The following is a 19,568-nucleotide window of genomic DNA, read 5'->3' as shown; positions in this document are numbered from 1 at the left end:
GCATGCGCGGGAGCGTTAGCGGCCGCTGACGGCATTCCCGCACATGCGCAGTGGAGGGAGTCTCTTCCGCTTCTGCCATGGTGGAGACGGTGGCGGAGGCTGAAGGGAAAGAGTGCCGCCACGGCACAGGCCCGCCCGCGGATCGGTGGGCTCCGATCGCGGGCCAGGCCACCGTAGGGGCACCCCCTGGGGCCAGATCGCCCCGCGCCCCCCCCAGGACCCCAGAGCCCGCCCGCGCCGCCTTGTCCCGCCGGTAAGGTAGGTAGTTTAATTTACGCTGGCGGGACAGGCATTTTAGCGGCGGGACTTCGGCTCATCCGGGCCAGAGTATCGAGCGGGGGGGCCCGCCAACCGGCGCGGCGTGATTCCCGCCCCTGCTGAATATCCGGTGCCGGAGACTTCGGCAACCGGCGGGGGCGGGATTCACGCCAGCCCCCGGCGATTCTCCGACCCAGCGGGGGGCCGGAGAATCTCGCCCGTTATCTGTAATCTGTGCAGGTAACAGTCTAGGTTAGTGAGGTAATACCAGGTATTGCAGTACCTGAGAGGTGAATGACCATTGGCTAGACTGCGGGGTCTACCATTGGGTAATGTACATAGCCCCGCCCTGAGAGACAGGGTATAAGAATCGGTGCCGTCCCAGCAGCCTTCACTTCTGTAACATCACTGCTGGGTACAGTTCTATCTGATTAAAGCTGAATCGATATGACTCCTCGTGGTCTCAAGAGTATTGATTGTGCATCAATTTAATCAGATAAGTACTTTTGAAGAATGGATCTCCACATCAAGCGGACGTGCCTTCAGCTCAGCCCTCACGCAGAAAGCTCCGCTGCAATTTTTAAGCATTGGCTGGCGTGCTTCCAGAGCTACCTCGAGACGGCTGCCGACCCCCCCACGGAAAGGCAAAAGATGCACCTCCTACGCTCGCGGGTCAGCCCGGCGATCTACCCCCTGATCGAAGGGGCGGCGAACTATGATAAAGCCATGGAGCTGCTGGAAGGACATTACATTCGTCCACTGAACCAGGTCAACGGCCGTCACCTGCTGGCAACGAGACGGCAGAGCCCAGATGAGACACTCAAAGTCTTCTACCGGGCACTGATAGTGCTGGGCCAAAACTGCGTCTGCCCAGCGGTGATGGGGAACGAGCACACTGAACTCTTAATCCGAGTGCTTTCGTGGCAGGTATGGTTTCCCGCGACATCCGCCGAAGGCTCCTCGAAATGGACACACTGGGCCTCACCGAGGCCCGGGCCCTGGCAGGGTCCATGGACGTGGCGTACAAAAACGCCCTTGCGTAAGCCCCCGCGCGCACTGCGCCCCCCTGGGCTACGTGGCACCCCAGCCCCCCAACTTACCCGCTTAACCCGCAGACTTACCCGCTAACTCCGCAGGCCTGCGCCGCAAGGCGCCCCGCTACTGCCGCCGGCCAACGCTGCTTCTTCTGCGGCCAGGCGAATCACCCGCGCGCGCTGCCCGGCCCACACCGTCACCTGCAAAGGGTGCGGCAAGAAAGGCCACTATGCCGCGGTCTGCCTAGCCATCGCGGTGGCCGCGGTATCCAGCGAGTACCCACAGCCATTTTTCCAGGCCCCTGCTGTTGAACCACAGCCGTTTTTTCAAGTCTCGACTGTCCAAGGCCCACCGCACTCTTTTTTCCCAGCCCCGCCGGCCCAACGCGCACCGCAGCCTTTGTCCCTCCAGGCAGCGTCACAGCCGCGGCCATTTTGCCCCCGGCAACCACGCTGGAGGAGTGCGCGCCGCCATTTTGTCCCTTGCCGGTCCAATCTTCGGAATCCCCGTCCCCGGACTCCATGTACGATCCATGGCCGGCACGATCTTGGATGGGGCCTCAAGCCCCCAGCATGGCTGGCTACGCGCTGCCCGAACAAAACTCCTTGCTGCAGCTGGCCTCCGCCACGCTGGAGCAGTGCGCACCGCCATTTTCTTCCTCCCCGCCGCCATTTTGTTCCTCCCCGCCACCATCTTCGGAGTCCCCGTCCCCGGACTCCATGTGCAATCCATGGCCGGTGCCATCTTGGATGGGGCTTCAAGCCCCCAGCACAACTGACTACGCGCTGCCCAACCTAAACTCCTTGCTGCAGCTGGCCTCCGTTACCCTGGACCAGAGTCGGCCCCGAACGCTAGCAAAGGCCACCACTATGATCGCCATCAACAGCCACGTGACGTTGTGCCTCATCGACTCCGGGAGCACGGAGAGTTTCGTCCACCCCGACACGATAAGGTGCTGTTCTCTGGTCAGTTATCCCATCCAACAAAGGATCTCCCTGGCCTCCGGGTCACACGCGGTGCAGATAAAAGGGTTCTGCCTCGCGAACCTCACCGTCCAAGGCAGGGAATTCCGCAATTTCCGCCTATACGTGCTGCCGCACCTCTGCGCAGCCACCCTTCTGGGACTGGATTTCCAGTGCCACCTACAAAGCCTGACCTTTAAATTTGGCGGCCCTATACCCCCCCTTACTGACTGCAGCCTCGTGACCCTTAAGGTCGACCCGCCTTCCCTGTTTGCGAACCTCACCCCGGATTGCAAACCCGTCGCCACCAGGAGCAGACGGTACAGCGCCCAGGACCGGACCTTCATCAAGTCCGAGGTCCAAAGGCTGCTGAAGGAAGGGGTCGTCGAAGCAAGCAACAGATCCTGGAGGGCTCAAGTCATGGTGGTAAAGACCGGGGAGAAACATAGGATGGTCATCGACTATAGCCAGACCATCAACCGGTTTACGCAACTGGACGCGTACCCTCTCCCCCGTATTGCCGACCTGGTAAACAGGATTGCGCAATACAAGGTCTTCTCCACGGTGGATCTCAAGTCTGCCTACCATCAGCTACCCCTCCGTAATAGTGACCGCCAGTACACTGCCTTTGAAGCAGATGGGCGGCTCTACCACTTTTTAAGGGTTCGCTTCAGTATCACAAATGGGGTCTCGGTCTTCCAGCGTGAGATGGACCGAATGGTTGACCGGTACGGCTTACACGCAATGTTCCAGTATCTTGACAACGTCACCATCTGCGGCCATGACCAGCAGGACCACGTCACCAACCTCCGTAAATTTTTCCAGACCTCCTAAATCTGACCTACAATTTCTCTGCACCTCCTAAATCTGACCTACAATAAGGAGAAGTGCGTGTTTAGCACCGACCGTCTAGCCATCCTAGGCTACCTAGTGCGAAATGGAGCCATAGGCCCCGACCCTGAATGCATGCACCCCCTCATGGAGTTCCCCCTCCCTCACTGCCCCAAGGCCCTAAAGCATTGCCTAGGCTTCTTTAGCTACTATGCACAATGGGTCCCTAATTACGCCGACAAGGCTCGACCCCTGACCCAATCCATAACTTTCCCCCTGTCGACGGAGGCCCGCCAGGCCTTCTCCTGCATCAAAGCGGACATCGCAAAAGCCACGATGCACGCCATTGACGAGTCCTTCCCCTTCCAGGTCGAGAGCGAAGCGTCCGACGTAGCTCTGGCCGCGACCCTCAACCAAGCGGGCAGGCCCGTGGCTTTCTTCTCCCGCACTCTCCATGCCTCTGAAATTCGCCACTCCTCGGTCGAAAAGGAGGCCCAGGCCATAGTAGAAGCTGTGCGGCACTGGAGGCATTACCTGGCCGGCAGGAGATTCACTCTCCTCACGGACCAACGGTCGGTGGCCTTCAGGTTCGATAATGCGCAGCGGGGCAAGATAAAAAAACGACAAGATGTTGCGGTGGAGAATCGAACACTCCACCTACAATTACGAGATCTTGTACCGTCCCGGGAAGCTGAACGAGCCTCCTGATGCCCTATCCCGCGGCACTTGTGCCACCGCGCAAGTAGACCGCCTCCGAGCCCTCCACGAGGACCTCTGCCACCTGGGAGTCACCCGTTTCTTCCATTTCGTTAAGTCCCGAAACCTGCCTTACTCCATCGAGGAGGTCAGGACAGTCACCAGGGACTGCCAAATCTGCGCGGAGTGCAAACCGCACTTCTACCGACCAGAGAGGGCGCGTCTGATAAAGGCTTCCCGTTACTTTGAACGCCTCAGCATGGACTTCATGCTGCAGGGGGCGTCGGTGCCCCCCTCCACCGACCGCAACACGTACTTCCTTAACGTGATTGACGAGTACTCCCGGTTCCCATTCGCCATCCCCTGCCCAGACATGACCACAACCACCGTCACCAAGGCCCTCCAAAGTATTTTTACACTGTTCGGTTTCCCTGCATACATCCACAGTGATAGGGGGTCCTCCTTTATGAGCGACGAGCTGCGCCAGTTCCTGCTTGGCAAAGGCATCGCCTCGAGCAGGACGACCAGCTACAACCCCCGGGGTAATGGGCAGGTAGAAAGGGAGAATGGAACGGTCTGGAAGACCGTCCTGCTGGCCCTTCGGTCCAGGAATCTCCCAGTCTCCCGCTGGCAAGATGTCCTCCCAGTGGCCCTTCACTCCATTCGGTCCCTGCTATGTACTACCACAAACCAGACACCTCACGAAACGTCTCCTTGTTTTCCCCAGGAAGTCCTCCTCTGGGACCTCGCTCCCAACCTGGCTAGCGACACCCGGACCCGTCCTGCTGCGGAAACATACGAGGGCGCACAAGTCGGACCCGTTGGTCGAGAGGGTCCACCTGCTGCATGCCAACCCCCAGTACGCCTACGTAGCGTTCCCCGACGGATGCTAAGATATGGTCTCCCTTCGGGACCTGGTGCCCGCCGGAGCCCCATGCGCGCCCGCGCCACTGCCCCCCCCGCAGCACCTGACCGGAGGGTCAGTACTGCCGCCGGACCCCTGACCCAGCGCTGAACAGGCACCAACGCCCCCTACAGGCGCCCCCCCCTTGCCCATTTTGTCGCCCCTACAGCGCCGCCTAGGGGTGACGAAACTGCCTGGGAGGAAGACACCACGTTCCCGGAGTTACAACCGCCGGGGCCCTCACCAGGATCGCCGCCAAAACTTAGACGCTCCAGTAGGACGACCAGGCCACCCGATCGTCTGATTGCAGCACCATGAAAAAATAAACAACCCAAGGACTTTCTCCGTTACCCTCGACAGCATGGTACCTGCAATACCTGGTCCTACCATGCAAAGGCGACAGTGACACTGGCCATCACCCCGCTGGCTCCTTTTTTAACGGGGGTGAATGTGGTAATACCAGTTATTGCAGTACCTGAGAGGTGAATGACCATTGGCTAGACTGCGGGGTCTACCATTGGGTAATGTACATAGCCCCACCCTGAGAGGTGGGGTATAAGAACTGGTGCCGTCCCAGCAGCCTTCACTTCTGTAACATCACTGCTGGGTACAGTTCTATCTGATTAAAGCTGAATCGATATGACTCCCCGTGGTCTCAAGAGTATTGATTGTGCATCAGTTAGGAACGGCAACTATTGCTGGAGATGCTTTGGCTTCAATTGGATAGGTAGGAGTTGCACCAAATAAGGGCAGTCACTTTGGACAATGGAAGAGAAGTGGGGATCATGATGTGGTCAACTGTTTATAACTGCAGAGAGCTTGAGGATTATGAGGCGAGATAATTCACTGGAATACGATAATTCACAGACATTGCAATTTTTGACTTTGATAAAGATTGTTTTGGTGCAGTGGCAATCCAAAATCCAGAACAAACAAATTCAACCAGCAAGTTGTGATAAAGGTGGGGAGAGATTTGGGTTGTGAGAAGACATAGCATTGCTGACAGGGCAGTCGTCTATATGGCCAGCCAAGTTGAAACAGTGACGATAGTGGTTTTGAAAGAGGGAAATAGCACCTGAAAAGAGAGAAACATTGATATTGTCAGATAGTGACCCAATTCGCGGCAGTGGTGGGACTTCAGGCACAAACTGGCATGAGTTAGCCATTTAAGAACCCTTCCCCACAATCACTGTCCGATTAGGAAGGGTGGGTAGGGAGCAGAGGTGGGAGATGCATACAGTGCAGCCCAGTGTTCAGGTAGCCAACAGCCTTCATAATGTCATCAGTTAGAGCATTGCTGATTGGGTAACAGCAGGAACACAACAGAAGCGCCACCATTATCAGGGGAGCAGCTGATACTGGCATCGGTCCCAACACAATTGGAAATATTCATCTCCAGGAGATCCCGACACTGGGTTGGTGGGTACCTTCATTAACCAAGGTCTGACCTCCCACTGTGCGGCTGTCTCCTCCAAGTTGCCAGGTTCGTGACACTGAGTGAGGTGGTGGAAGGGTGTGGTGAGTGGGTGGGCATGTGATAGGGGGGGGCACGGTAGCATAGTGGTTAGCACAGTTGCTTCACAGCTCCAAGGTCCCAGGTTCAATTCCCGGTTTGGGTCACTGTCTGTGCGGACTTTGCATTTTCTCCCCGTGTGTGCGTGGGTTTCCTCCGGGTGCTCCAGTTTCCTCCCACAGTCCAAAGATGTGCAGGTTAGGTGGATTGGCCATGCTAAATTGCCCTTAGTGTTCAAAAATGTTGGGTGGGGTTACTGGGTTACGAGGATAGGGTGGAGGTTTGGGCTTGGGTGGGGTGCTCTTTGCAAGGGCCGGTGCAGACTCGATGGCCTCCTTCTGCACTGTAAATTCTATGATTTTATTATGCTGGCAAAATTGTCTTGTGTGGGAAAAATCACTGAAAGTGATCCTTTAATTACCTTAATTGGGTCCCCACAGCAGACCTGCGGGATGCCGGCATGGGATTCAGCCCTGGGAAAAGTGGCTGGAGGCAGGAACTGCTTAGTTAATCACGCATCACAATCCTGTTTCCATTTTTTGGGCACTATTAAACTTAGCCCCCAAACCTACTTCAAATGACTGATACTTTCATTCTGCAGAAATGAACAAGGCTTTACTTTTTAATGTGTCTATTCAGGTGAGATGTGATTAGATATTCTTTTTGTGATCACCTGCAGCAGCTGATCATTGCCATATGTCAGAGATGAAAGGGGGGGAAAGGTAGTTAAAAGTGAAATGTGAAAAGGAGTTTTCTTTCAAAGCTTGATCTTAGCAAGCTGGAAGTTAGTTCTGTCACACCAATTAAGCAGAGAGATATTTTTAAGTTTCTTTAAAACGGTGATATGCTGTGCTCAAGTATCACTGTAGAATTTCACAGCCCCCCCACCCACATTGTGGTTGGTTAAATGTCTGTCTCAGACAGGATAATAAGATTGCGGGATTTTGCCCTAGTTTAACACAGTGGCCGTCTTGTGAAAGAATACATGTCTCCGTCTCTCAACCGTCTCTTTCTGACAGTGAAGGTGTTGAAAGGGCGTCCAAACCCAAGATCGGAATCAGTAAAAGCCAGTCTGCCCACTTAGCTCCTAAGTTTGATTTTAAATCCAGGAAAAATCCATTCAACTCAGAAACAAAATCAGAATATGCTGGAAATACTCAGCAGGTCAGGCAGCATGTATGTGTGGTTAGAGGAGCAGTCAAGAAGCAGAGAGACCTCAGGCTAGTCTGGTGAGGTACTTTCAAGATAATCAAGTCAGAAATGTTATCATCTGGAAGGTTTTACGGAGGATTCAACCACAAGAATACAAGAAATAGGAGCAAGCACATGCTGTATATTCTGCCATTCGATATGATCAAGGTTGATTGTGGGCTTCAACTCCATTTTCCTGCCCACCCCCCATATGTCTTAATTCCTATGGACCAAAAATCTGTCTATCCAGCCTCAAACATATTCAATGATAGAGCATCCACAACCCTCTGTGGTAGAGAACTCTAAAGATTCACAGACGTTTGAATGGAGCAAATTTCTCTGCACCTCAGTCCTAAATGATTGGCCCCTTATCCAGAGACTTTGCTCCCTATGTGTTATATTCCCCGACCAATGGAAACAATCTCTCAACATCTACTCTATGAAACCCCGTCAGTGTTTTGTAGATTTCAATGAGATCGTCTCTCATTCTTATAAACTGCAGAGAATATAAGCCCAGTTTACTCAGTTTCTCATTGTAGGACAATCCCTTCATCCCAGGCACCAATTTAGTGAGTCTTTCCTGTACCACCTCCAGTGCAAGTATATACTTCCATAAATGTGGAGATTAAAAGTGGGCGGGATTCTCCGGCCCCCTTGCTATGGGTTTCTCGGCAGCGTGAGGCAGTGTACCGTTTGTTGGTGATGGGATTCTTTGCCATCAGGGAATGTAATGATGCCTCTCCCAATTAAGCAATGGAGTAATTTTCCACTCCATTGAGTGATATGGTACATGATAAAGCACATATATCCAACTATGGGTTTGTTAATCCGTGTTTACTGATTAACTGGTGGTGCTGCCATCCAAAAAATCTTATAGCTGGTGATTGGCCAGTTCTATCCCTTGGACCTTGATCCCGGGGATGGCCCACCGCTGGGTGCCTGGGTGGCACTTAATACAACGGTTCTGCTCTAAAAGAGGTGATCCAGGGCTCTTGCCAGCTCTCATTCCAGCAGTTGAACCCCCAATTGCCTCCATTAAATACCACCCATGGTGACAGCTACGCATAGCATTGACACTAACTTGACAGCATCTGAATATGTCCCTGTTTAAAGGGGCACAGTCAATTTTTGGGTTATCTAGCTTTCAATGTCAAAATACTGAGCTAGAGAATATCAGTGACTAGATTACAACAATATAACTGAAATTGGTTTGAAACAACATATACTATTAAGTAGTAGATCAGTCAAGATTTCTTCCAGTTTTACGTTGGTAAACTCAAAGCCATCCCTTCCACCTCTGCCGCTGGTTTGAATTCCACAGCTGCTCCCTCAGGCTTTGTTCATATTGTCGCCATTAAGGATACTGGGTTCTGTAATCAAAGGCAATATTTTACGAGAGTGCTATGAAACCTTTTCTGTGGTTGCTTATATTCAAAGCAACTAACATTCTTCAGTGCAATATATACACAGCTGTTTCTGTAGGGCCGGTACCTTGAATACTACAAAGGAAATTTAATACTCAGTTAAATTAAAGATACCTCACTAATGCATCTGAACATGTAAAACTTACCTACTTGTCTATTAGAGTGGATCAAGCCCCACTCCAGGTTTTAGATAAATCTGTTAGATAAATAACTTTGGGTGAATAATGGATTGCAATGGAAATCCTTACAGCTAGCCAACAGCAATATGGCAAAGTTGGTCATTTAGTATTGCCAATTAATTGTTTCCATGTTATTGAGCAGATTGTAGATTTAGTAATGTCTGTAACAAGTAAAGCTTCTTCTTCTGCTAACTCCAATTATTGAATATGTAAACATTTGTCCTCCTTGCACTCTCAGATTGGCAAAAATGGTACATCATCCTGAGCAGACCTCAAGTCCTCATGTTACATCGAGAAATAAAGCCAAGTTAAAGGGCAGCCATCTCCATATTGGGTACTTGAACATGTTTTTTTCTATCTGCTATCCTGGTTCTGCATTTAGGTTACACTTGAAAGCCTAATGCTGTTGGGTGTTGGCTGCTGTTGGACAAGCTCATGGAAATGTTTGACACTCATCTCAAATCAAGTAAGGCCTGGGTTGGCCCCAGGACTTCAAGGTGGGGGTCAAAGATTGTGTTGCTCACCTGAGGAAACAGAAGCCTCGGTCAATCAGGCCCTGATGCACCAAAGGTTCTTTGTCCAGGTCCGGGTGATCATTTATCAGCAAATTGGCAGATCCCATTAAATTGAAGTCGCCAAAGACTTTTTTGACCTGTAACCTGTCCTCACATGTCTGAAAGTACTGCTCTGTCAATACTATTTACCCAGATATCCAGTGCATCAATCTATGCTCCCATTGTGCAGGAAGCAGCAACTTGTATCCTCGGTTGTTGCGAAGTGGGTGACAGTGTCATTTTGCAATGAAGCTACTACACACCCTGTTAGCTTCTGCAGTGAAGCAACTGTGTTCCGGAAGCTCATGGATCAAATCGAGACTCTTGCCAAATGCTGCACATCCTGGCTGAGCTGCCTCCGTGTCTGCATATGGTGGGATGTTTCTCAAGTCTCCTTTTCCCTAATTTCTGACTTCACTACCTAGTGGCTGTAAAGCCCCAGTTGGAAATTGCCAAATCCTCCTCACTTTCTATCACCACACACTCCCTTATATTCATCAATAAAATACCTTCATTGCCATTATATTGTCTCTTCCTCACTATCTCTGAGTTGAGGCATAGGTCAAGACTTGGCATATTGGTGCAATAGGAAGAGAGCGAGGGGGAAATCATGCAGAGTTGCAATCAGATGTTTAGTGATCACTGACCTCCTGAACAGCTTTTCTGAAATCAGAATTTCCTTTGATATTATTATTATTCTCATCAGCCCTCAGTTCCTCCCATTGCTGCAGGAATGCCGAAGAAGAGAACATGAACTAAACATGGAATGTGCAGCACAGGTAGCCTGTAGTTCCTTGAGAATTTGGTCCCTTAAAGTAACACAGTGGAAGCATGAACATAACACCAACTCACTTGCAACTGATTGGTTCATGGGTACCGTCATTTCTGACTTCCACTGTTATTTGCCTTCATTGGTGTTTTTTTATTCGTTCATGGGATGTGGGCATCGCAAGCTGGGCTGGCATTTATTGAGGGGGCAGTTAAGAGTCATATAACCCTGCTATGGATCTGGAGTCATATGTAGGCCAGACCAGGTAAGGATGACAGATTTCCTTCCCTAAAGGACATTAGTGAACCAGGTGGATTTTTTTTACGACAATCGACAACGGTTTCATGGTCATCATTAGACTCTCCTAGATTTTGATGAATTCAAATGTCACCATCTGCAGTGGCAGAATTTGAACCTGGGTCCCCAGAGCATTACCATAGAAGCATAGAATTTACAGTGCAGAAGGAGGCCATTCAGCCCATTGAGTCTGCGCCAGCCCTTCAAAAGAGCACCCCACTTAATCCCACACCTCCACCCCATCCACGTATCCCAGGAACCCCACCTAACCTTTTTGGGCACCAAGGGCAATTTATCATGGCCAATCCACCTAACCTGCACATCTTTGGACTGTGGGAGGAAACTGGAGTGTCCGGAGGAAACCCATGTAGGCACAGAGCGAACGTGCAGACTCTGCACAGACAGTGACCCAAGCTGGGAATCGAACCTGGGACCCTAGAGCTGTGAAGCTACTGTGCTAACCACTATGCTACTGTGCTGCCCTTCCCTGGGTCTCTGGTTTACTAGTCCAGTGACAATACCATTACGCCACCACCTCCCCTGTTTGACAGGCTGGTTCTTGACATCTGCCAGCTCTTGTGTCTACGATCCTGTTGCTCGCGCTCCTCGGGTGTCAGTGTCAATTTCTTCTGAAACAATATTAACAATGGTGGATGAAGGACAGTGCCTAGAGGGAATTGCTCAGGCTTCAGCAGGCAGTCAATGTCACCAGGAAAGTGATAGGAGGACTCTAGCCCAAGAAGGTGGAATAATATGAAGCTACATTCTCCAAGGACACATGAAGGGAGAGACATACAGTGGTTGTAATCGGAAAGAATCATAGATCTATTGAACCCCATTGCATCACGAATGAAAATTTGTCTTTCCATTTAGGAATTGAGCGTGATCGGTGAAATTGGCATTCTACGAAGATGGCAGTTTTCATACTTTTGCCACCCTGGTCAAGGTATTAAACCTTTCTCAGCACTTGTTCCATGACTCTGGCACTGCAATCCTTCACATATTTCTGGTGTGTGCTTTCAGTGACCTCCTGCCCAGTGAGCCTAACATGTATTTACTCCTCTGACACATATCATCGAAGAGCATCTGAAGATTAGCAACTGAATGAATCTGAGCTTGTCTCTTTCTTCTACCTATCCAGAACAATGCAAATATGTAATGGTAATGCTAAACAATTTGTTACATTGGTGAGATTATAGAATATTGGTTCCTGGTGGTTTATAATGCATCACATTATGATGAAAACTGACAGATGTCAACCTTAGTTTTAATTCAAATGTATTGTTACACAACAGAAACTTACATTTCTATGTTCATTTGCTCAACAATATCTTGAAGCATTTTCTAGGGTGGTCAATAGGGACTAGGTACAAAACAGCAGGGGAAAGAAGAGAAGTGGGTTAAGAGGGATTAATCTCTGCATGGTTTTGCTCCTTACTATCGCTGTGATTTCCTCTAGCATGTATCTTCCAATCTTAGGGCCCAGAAGGAAATTTAGATTGAAATATCGGCATTTCTTTGAACTTGTAAAAGTTTTGACTTCTTGTGCCAATGATTTAGGAAAAGATGATTGACTAAACATTGGGGTTATTGATAACCGAATCAAAAATTATTCATCGTGTGACAGTAAAATTTAGTTTATTGTTTACAATGTTGAACGATGACATATTAAAGTTAGCAGAGTCAGTTTTTCAAAATATGTGCAATTATTATTTTTACTTTACTACTGTAACATAATTACCGCCAAATTAAGCCTGTGTTTAAAATGCATGTGAGGTTGAGACACCTCTACCACCTAAAGTACAATGTTCCACACATATGTGATTGGGCACAGACATTCTTGGCAGCTTGAACATCCTAATGGGGCAGGCGGGTGATATTGTTCCTAATTAAAAGGAGTTTGGAATTTTGACTAAGTTCCCAGTTTGTTTAAAAGTTTCCTTCATTTGTGGAGTTGGCTCATACACTTCAGCTTTGGAAAATTATTTGAATTTTACTTATTTGCATTTCTGGATCCTTTCTCATTCTCTCTATTTTGTCACTTACTTTCAACTTCTACCATGAAATAATACTATTATGTTACATTGATTGTGCATTACTAAAGCAATCTGAGAAAGGTTATTTGCATATAATCATTGCACAGTAGTCATCAACTGTTCTTTTCACACATTGTCCGCAAAGGTTTACACAATTTTTCCTCTTACTTTACATTGCATCATCTTTCGGTCAGTTAACTTATTTTTCTGATTATTGTTGACCCCATTATTATTATTGAAATACATAATTAAAACTATTTTTAAAGTGGATGCCTCTAATCATCAAATCTCATGAACATTTAAAAACTGAGATAGAACCTCGAGCCAACTAATATTCTCAAATTTCTTTCCATGTTCCGACGAAGAGTACAAAACGCTGAACAGAGAAAGATCAGCTGGTCCACTGAGCCTGTACCAATCTGTCCTGTTGCAACCTGACGACACAATTTCAATACTGCCCGCCTGCCAGCAAGGAATTCTGAAAAATTATTCTGTAATTCCCTAAGGGTCTTCAAATGGAATTCCAGGAAATAGCCATGATCAGATTCTTTACCCATCGTCCCATCTATCTTTCATTCACAAATATATCAGTCTCCTCCATTTTGGAAGGTTTCAGCTAACTTGCACCCACTATATGAACTGGCAACTTACCCTAAAGCTTAGTGGTCCTCTGAGCAAAGATAAACTTCCTGACCTGCAACCTTTGGCAGCATTCCATCTTTGTACCTTGCTGATCAAATACATGTCTGACGAACAAGCGAGTCAAAGACTATCGGGGGTAGACAAAATGTGGAGTCAAGGCCACACAACCTAATCAGCTATGATCTCATTGAATGGCAGGGCAGCTACAAAGTACAGAATAGCCTACTCCTGCTCTTAATTCATATGCTTCCATGTTGTGTGTGAAACATTGCTCAGGAGCTCCATTCTGGCATGGTATCTCCATGGTATTTGCTGCAGAAGAAGAACCTAGATTTGTACTTTAAATTCTGGTAAATATAATTCCCTGTTCTCCCTAACGTACCAAGTTCAACTGATCTATCTACATGTACACAATCATCATAGATTTTACCATAGAATTTACAGTGCAGAAGGAGGCCATTCGGCCCATCGAGTCTGCACCGGCTCTTGGAAAGAGCACCCTACCCAAGGTCAACACCTCCACCCTATCCCCATAATCCAGTAACCCCACCCAACACTAAGGGCAATTTTGGACACTGAAGGGGCATAGTTATTTGGTAACTAGGAATTGCAACTTCAATTTCTGATTTTCACTAATGCCTAAGAAGACATCTGTGAACTTGGAGTTTCTTTAGAGAGCCCTGGTGCCACTCGCTTGGAATAATGCTTATGAAGTTGGAACTGCCAGCAGTGCCGATATTGTAATTGAAACAAGCTTCTATTTTCATCAAGTGACAATATTCATGTCTTCTCGATGAAGGAAAAAAGGACATTTAAGTGGTGGTATCCTTGCCTATTCTCTATTCAATGTCTCATGGCAACCAGCCCTGTTTGGAACCCAGGTAGGATCTGCAAATACCATGGAGTCAGATTGTTGCATATCGAATTGGGTCAACAATGAGGCAAATGACTAAAAAGGTAGGATCAATGTTATGTGTCATGACATCCCGCCTCCATTGCTGATTCTGCTGATCTTTGTGAGGGCAGGGGAGCAGAGGGAAGGGCAGGAAGGTGAAGTCACACGCACCGTTAACTGAGGGCATTTAAGTTATCAAGCAATTCATTTGGAGCTGGCTTTCTATGGCACCACCATTTTTGTGGGAGTGGGTAGCTTTTGGGAGCGAGGTTATTCATGAAGGCCCTGCCTTCTTAACCTTGCCCTTTGCCTGAGGTGTGATGATCCTCAGGTTAAATCACCACCAGTCAGCTCTCTCCCCTCAAAGGTGAAAGCAACCTATGTCATCTGGGACAATGGCAACTTTACTTACTAAAGTTGAACAGCTCAGTCTTTTGGGAACAAGGTCAGCAGGGACGGGAAAAAATTTATTGCATTGAAAAAATGCCTAAATTTAAAGAAAATCTATTCCACAACAATTACATTTTAATAACACTACCATTTTCCCACCCTAGTCCAGGATCCATCCCTCCATTGCCTGGACTAATTTGAAGATTCAGAAGCTCTCATTTTTAAAATCAGGTACAGCTCATGGCAATTGATGCTGATTCAGGACAGAGCATGGCTTCCTTCCCTGGTCCCTGGCCTCTCCCCTTCCCCCAGCCGCTAATCAACCCCAACTCTCGGCCCCTCACCAATTAACCCCTCGCCTCCACCAAAATAGAATGTTTGTTTGCTTCCTGTAGATGGCGGGTTCATGACAGGGAAACAAACCCGCCTGTCAAATCTCACCTCCTCAACCAAAATATGGCCCCAGTGACCTAGAGGCAGAACTGAAAATATCTTTATTGGAAGGCAGATAATCCCAGTAAGAAAAAGCCAAACTTTCTTGGGATAAGTATGGGAAATGAATCTTCCCCATTGTTTTCCCCTATTTCATGTGAATTCTGGTGATCATAGAGTAGGACATTCATTAGGTTTCTAGAAGATTTCAATGATCAGTGGACACTAAAGGAGATTGAATCAATATTCAACTCAATTTTTAGTAAAATTGTGGTAAATGGGTGTCACATTAGCTGAGGCAGCCCATATAATGTTATGGTAGGACCTGTTCAGTTACTTGCAGGGGACATACATGCGTATGCCCTTCCTGGGTGAACCTCACACCTCCAGGGGGATGATTGGTTTCAGTAGCATGCCTAATGTTGCACTATTCACCATAACTAACAGCCTCATTGTTATTCTGACAGCAAATATTGGCTCCATTATTGTTACAAAATTATGAGGAAAGAAATGACCTATGATATCAGTTTACAGTTTTAACTTGGATGCACAGTAAAGCACATTGGAAAAACAGAGCTAATTGAAATAATCAGGTTGGAACAAAATGTTCGACTCAAACCTGTCTCTAATCAAAATTCAATACAAAAAGAAAGTGCAGCATTTCATCCAGTAGCACAGTGTACATCTGAGCTAAATCACTGGGAAGCGATTTGATGCAATGTAGCGATCTATGTTCATAAATCCTTAGAGTTTCCAGTCGTGTCCAAATGTTTTGCCAAGTGGAGTCCACAGGCACTGGGGGAGAGGAAAATCAAGGGACATAGAGCATAGAACATACAGTGCAGAAGGAGGCCATTCGGCCCATCGAGTCTGCACCGACCCACTTAAGCCCTCACTTCCACCCTATCCCCATAACCCCTCCTAACCTTTGTTTGGACACTGAGGAGCAACTTAGCAAGGCCAATCCACCTAACCTGCACGTCTTTGGACTGTGGAAGGAAACTGGAGCACCCGGAAGTGTAGACTTCGCACAGACAGTGACCCAGCAGGGAATCAAACCTGGGACCCTGGAGCTGTAAAGCCACAGTGCTAGCCACGTGTGCTACCGTGCTGCCCAAACCTCCTGACACATTCTGCCATCCAGTTAGAAAGCAACTATGGCAGAAGTTTAGAATTTGCAGAATTTCTCAGCACTGAACCAGACAATGAGACATGAAGTAGGGTATGGATCAAAAAACAGATAGAAAAAAGAAATTTAATTTTTCTTTTCAACAAAGTGCTACAGTAAAGGTATAACATCCTGAAATAATTAGTGCTTCTAGGCACTTTTGGAGCAGAATTTATTTTGACTCTCATTCATTGAATAATCATTCATATTCCCTTAACCAGGGGGAGTCACTGCTCCTTGATTAACCACATTCAAATAAAACTCTTACTATTTTTGCCTTTTAGGCACTTGCTCTGATAATAAACCAGTTCCAGCCCTGGGTAAGAACTGTGCAAACCGACAGCTTTTCCATTAGGTCATGCAGGAAATGAATCCATGTCGTGGCTCAGGTCAGACTTTTCCATTAATGTTTACAAGATGTCCATTAGCTGGCTTTCATTGTACCAATATTTTAGAAACAAATATTATTCTATTCTCTATATTAAACATGATAGTCAACCTGAATAACTGACCAGCTGCATGCTTCATATGAGTTACCAATGTCATTTCTGTTGTTAATCCAGATATACTGGTTCTGGCTGAAGTTTTGGATATTGATTTTTATCTTAGACAAAGTCCAGATAATTATTATATTTGATATGTGCAAACAAGAAAGGAAAAGTTACAGGGAGGCTCTTTTGTACTTAGATGCACTTGTGGTTTTAGTAACGCATGACTGATTTTATTCCCTTTCTGTAGTGAAAACATCGAGCTTTGCTTTATTATGCATGTTTGCTTAGTTTACTGCATGCTTGACTGAGCAGCACCTAGCAACAGACTAACACAGGAGACTATCTTTAGATTTAATGCCCACTTGCACATATGAAAAGGCAGGCTGCTCGCTAGTGGATGGGAGAGAAGTGGCAACAGTGGCAGCAGGAGGTTGGCACTCTTTTTGTTTCTGTTAAACTTCTTAATGGAGATGAAGTTGCATCATGCTTTTCATTCTTCCGTGTTGCAGTGGACAAGCACAAGCTTTTATTTTGTAATTATGTAAACAATCTGCATGTCCTGAGCTGAAGTACAAAAACGCTGATTATATAGTGGAAAGCCCTGTGTAAAAACAGGAGGTGGGGGGAAGGTGGGCAAGGGTGTTAGGGTTCCATTTTGGTTTCAATTGGGGCAGTTATGATTTTAAACTTGCGTTCAATGATTTTAACTGTGTCTGAAATCCCTCCAGACTCTCTGGTCTCTGAGGGTCCGTGGTTTGCTCCAGTTTCCTCAGGAAAACCTCTGCTCCATGCCCAACTAATATTGAGAATTCCTGCTTCTATTGTCTATTTACAGGTACGTGCTCACATTGTCTTAACATAGAAACATAGAAAATAGGAGGAGGAGTAGGCCATTTGGCCCTTTCAGTCTGCTCTGCCATTCAACATGATCTTGGCTGATCCCCTATCTCAAAGCCATACTGCAGCTCCCTCCCCACATCCCTGAATACCCTTAGAGTCTAGGAACCACCTATTTCCTTCTCAAATGTATTTGGTGTTTGGCCTCCAAAACCTTCTGTGGTCGAGAATCACATAGGTTCACCACCCTCTGAGTGAAGAAATTGCTCCTCATCTCAGTCCTAAGTGACCACCTCATATCCTGAGACTGTGGCACCTTGTTCTAGACTCTCCAGCCAGACGAAAACAACCCATGCATCCAGTCTGTCCAGTTGTGTCAGAACTTTGTATGTTTCAATTGGAACTCACTCTCATTTGTCTAAACACCAGTGAATACAGACCCAGTCAACCCTGTAATGATGTGTATAGTACCAGTGTGGTAAAGGGTTAACATCTGAAACTATGTGTAAATCAAAAACTAGATGGCATTACTAATTCACTGTACATAAGACAGCATCTCTAGAAATTCTGGGAGAAGCTGAAGAGAACATGATGAGAGCAGAGTGAGAATTAAATGTAGAGCTGTCGCACAAGGTCAAGTCATAGTGTAGTTTACTAGTTGTTTAGAATATTGATTGCTGTACTACAGATTCAGTATCATTAGTTTAGTATCTGTAACTCAGTAGAGTGTGCGAACTTCAATTAGTTTAGTAGTGTAAAATAAATTTGTTTTGATTCAAACTTCTTATTTTTATATTCTTTGTCAACACTACATATCTGACTATCCTGGAGGAAAAGGCAAGGAAAATAACAGAGACAATCTCTCTTCATACAATTCCGTCATCCCAGGAATCAGTCTGGTGTACCTTCGCTGCACTCCCCCTTTGGAAAGCATAATCTTTCTTCGATAAGGAGGACAAAACTGCACACAATACTCCAGGTGTGATCGCACCAAGGTCCTGTACAACTGCAATAAGAAACATTGTTCCTCACGTCCTCTTGCAATGAAGGCCAACATTCGATTTGCCTTCCTAACTACTTGCGGTACCTGCATGCTTGCTTTCAGTGACTGGTGTACAGGGACATCCAGGTCCTTTTGCACATTAACATTCCCCAATCGACCACCATTTAAATAATACTCTGCCATTCTGTTTATCCATCCAAAGTGGCTAATTTCACATTTATCCATGTTATACTGCAGCTGCCATGTCTTTGCCTACTCACTCAACTTGTCTAAATCACCTTGAAGCCTCTTAACATCCTCCTCATGACTTACCTTCCCACCACGTTTTGCAAATTTGGAAATGTTACTTTTGGTTCCCTCGTCTAATTATTGATGTCAATTGTGAATAGGTGGGGCCCAAGCATTGATCCCTGCAGGACCCCACCTGTCACTGCCTGACACTTTGAAAATGGCCCATCCATTCCTACTCTATGTTTCCTGTCTGCAACCAATTCTCAATCTATGCCAATATATTACCCCGATCCAATTTGCTTTGAAAAAGACCAATCAGCTCATTATGCTTGAGCCAACGCTTTTCTGGAATAATTTAAAACTGATAATAAACTGAATAATTTAAAACTGGATTCAAAGCTGGCTGAGCTGTAAGAAACAGAAGGTGATGACAGACGGCTGCTTTCGTGGCTGGAAGGCAGTGTCCAGTGGTGTACCTCAGGTCCCCTATTATTCGTCCTTTATAAAAATGACTTAAATGATTATGTGGGGGTAGGATCAGTACGTTTGCAGATGACACAAAGCTAAGCTGGGTGGTTAACAGTGAGGTTGAGAGTCTTGGGTTACAGGAAGATATAGGCGGGATGGTCAGATGGGCAGAGAAGTGGCAGATGGAATTTAATCCTGAAAAGTGTGAGGTATTATACTTTAGAAGGAGCAATATGACAAGGAAATATTCAATGAATGGCACCACACTGGGAAGTCCTGAGGAACAAAGAGACCTTGGCGTGTTTGTAAATAGATCTCTGAAGGCAGAGGGGCAGGTTAATAGGGTGGTGATAAAGGCATAT

At 47.1% G+C, this 19,568-nt stretch overlaps 1 long non-coding RNA gene across 1 annotated transcript in view; it reads left to right on the top strand.

Moving 5' to 3' along the window:
* The first annotated feature begins 17,021 nt into the window (after positions 1 to 17,021).
* LOC140427284 (uncharacterized) overlaps positions 17,022 to 19,568 on the top strand; it is a 49,563-nt gene continuing 47,016 nt past the window's right edge. Inside the window, exon 1 of the long non-coding RNA XR_011948438.1 lies at positions 17,022 to 17,097. This is a non-coding gene — a long non-coding RNA (uncharacterized lncRNA). The remainder of the gene's footprint in view (positions 17,098 to 19,568) is intronic.

This window comes from Scyliorhinus torazame, chromosome 7 (genome assembly GCF_047496885.1).
Source record: "Scyliorhinus torazame isolate Kashiwa2021f chromosome 7, sScyTor2.1, whole genome shotgun sequence".
Classification (NCBI taxonomy): Eukaryota; Metazoa; Chordata; class Chondrichthyes; order Carcharhiniformes; family Scyliorhinidae; genus Scyliorhinus; species Scyliorhinus torazame.
This window is presented reverse-complemented; position numbering and strand designations above follow the sequence as displayed.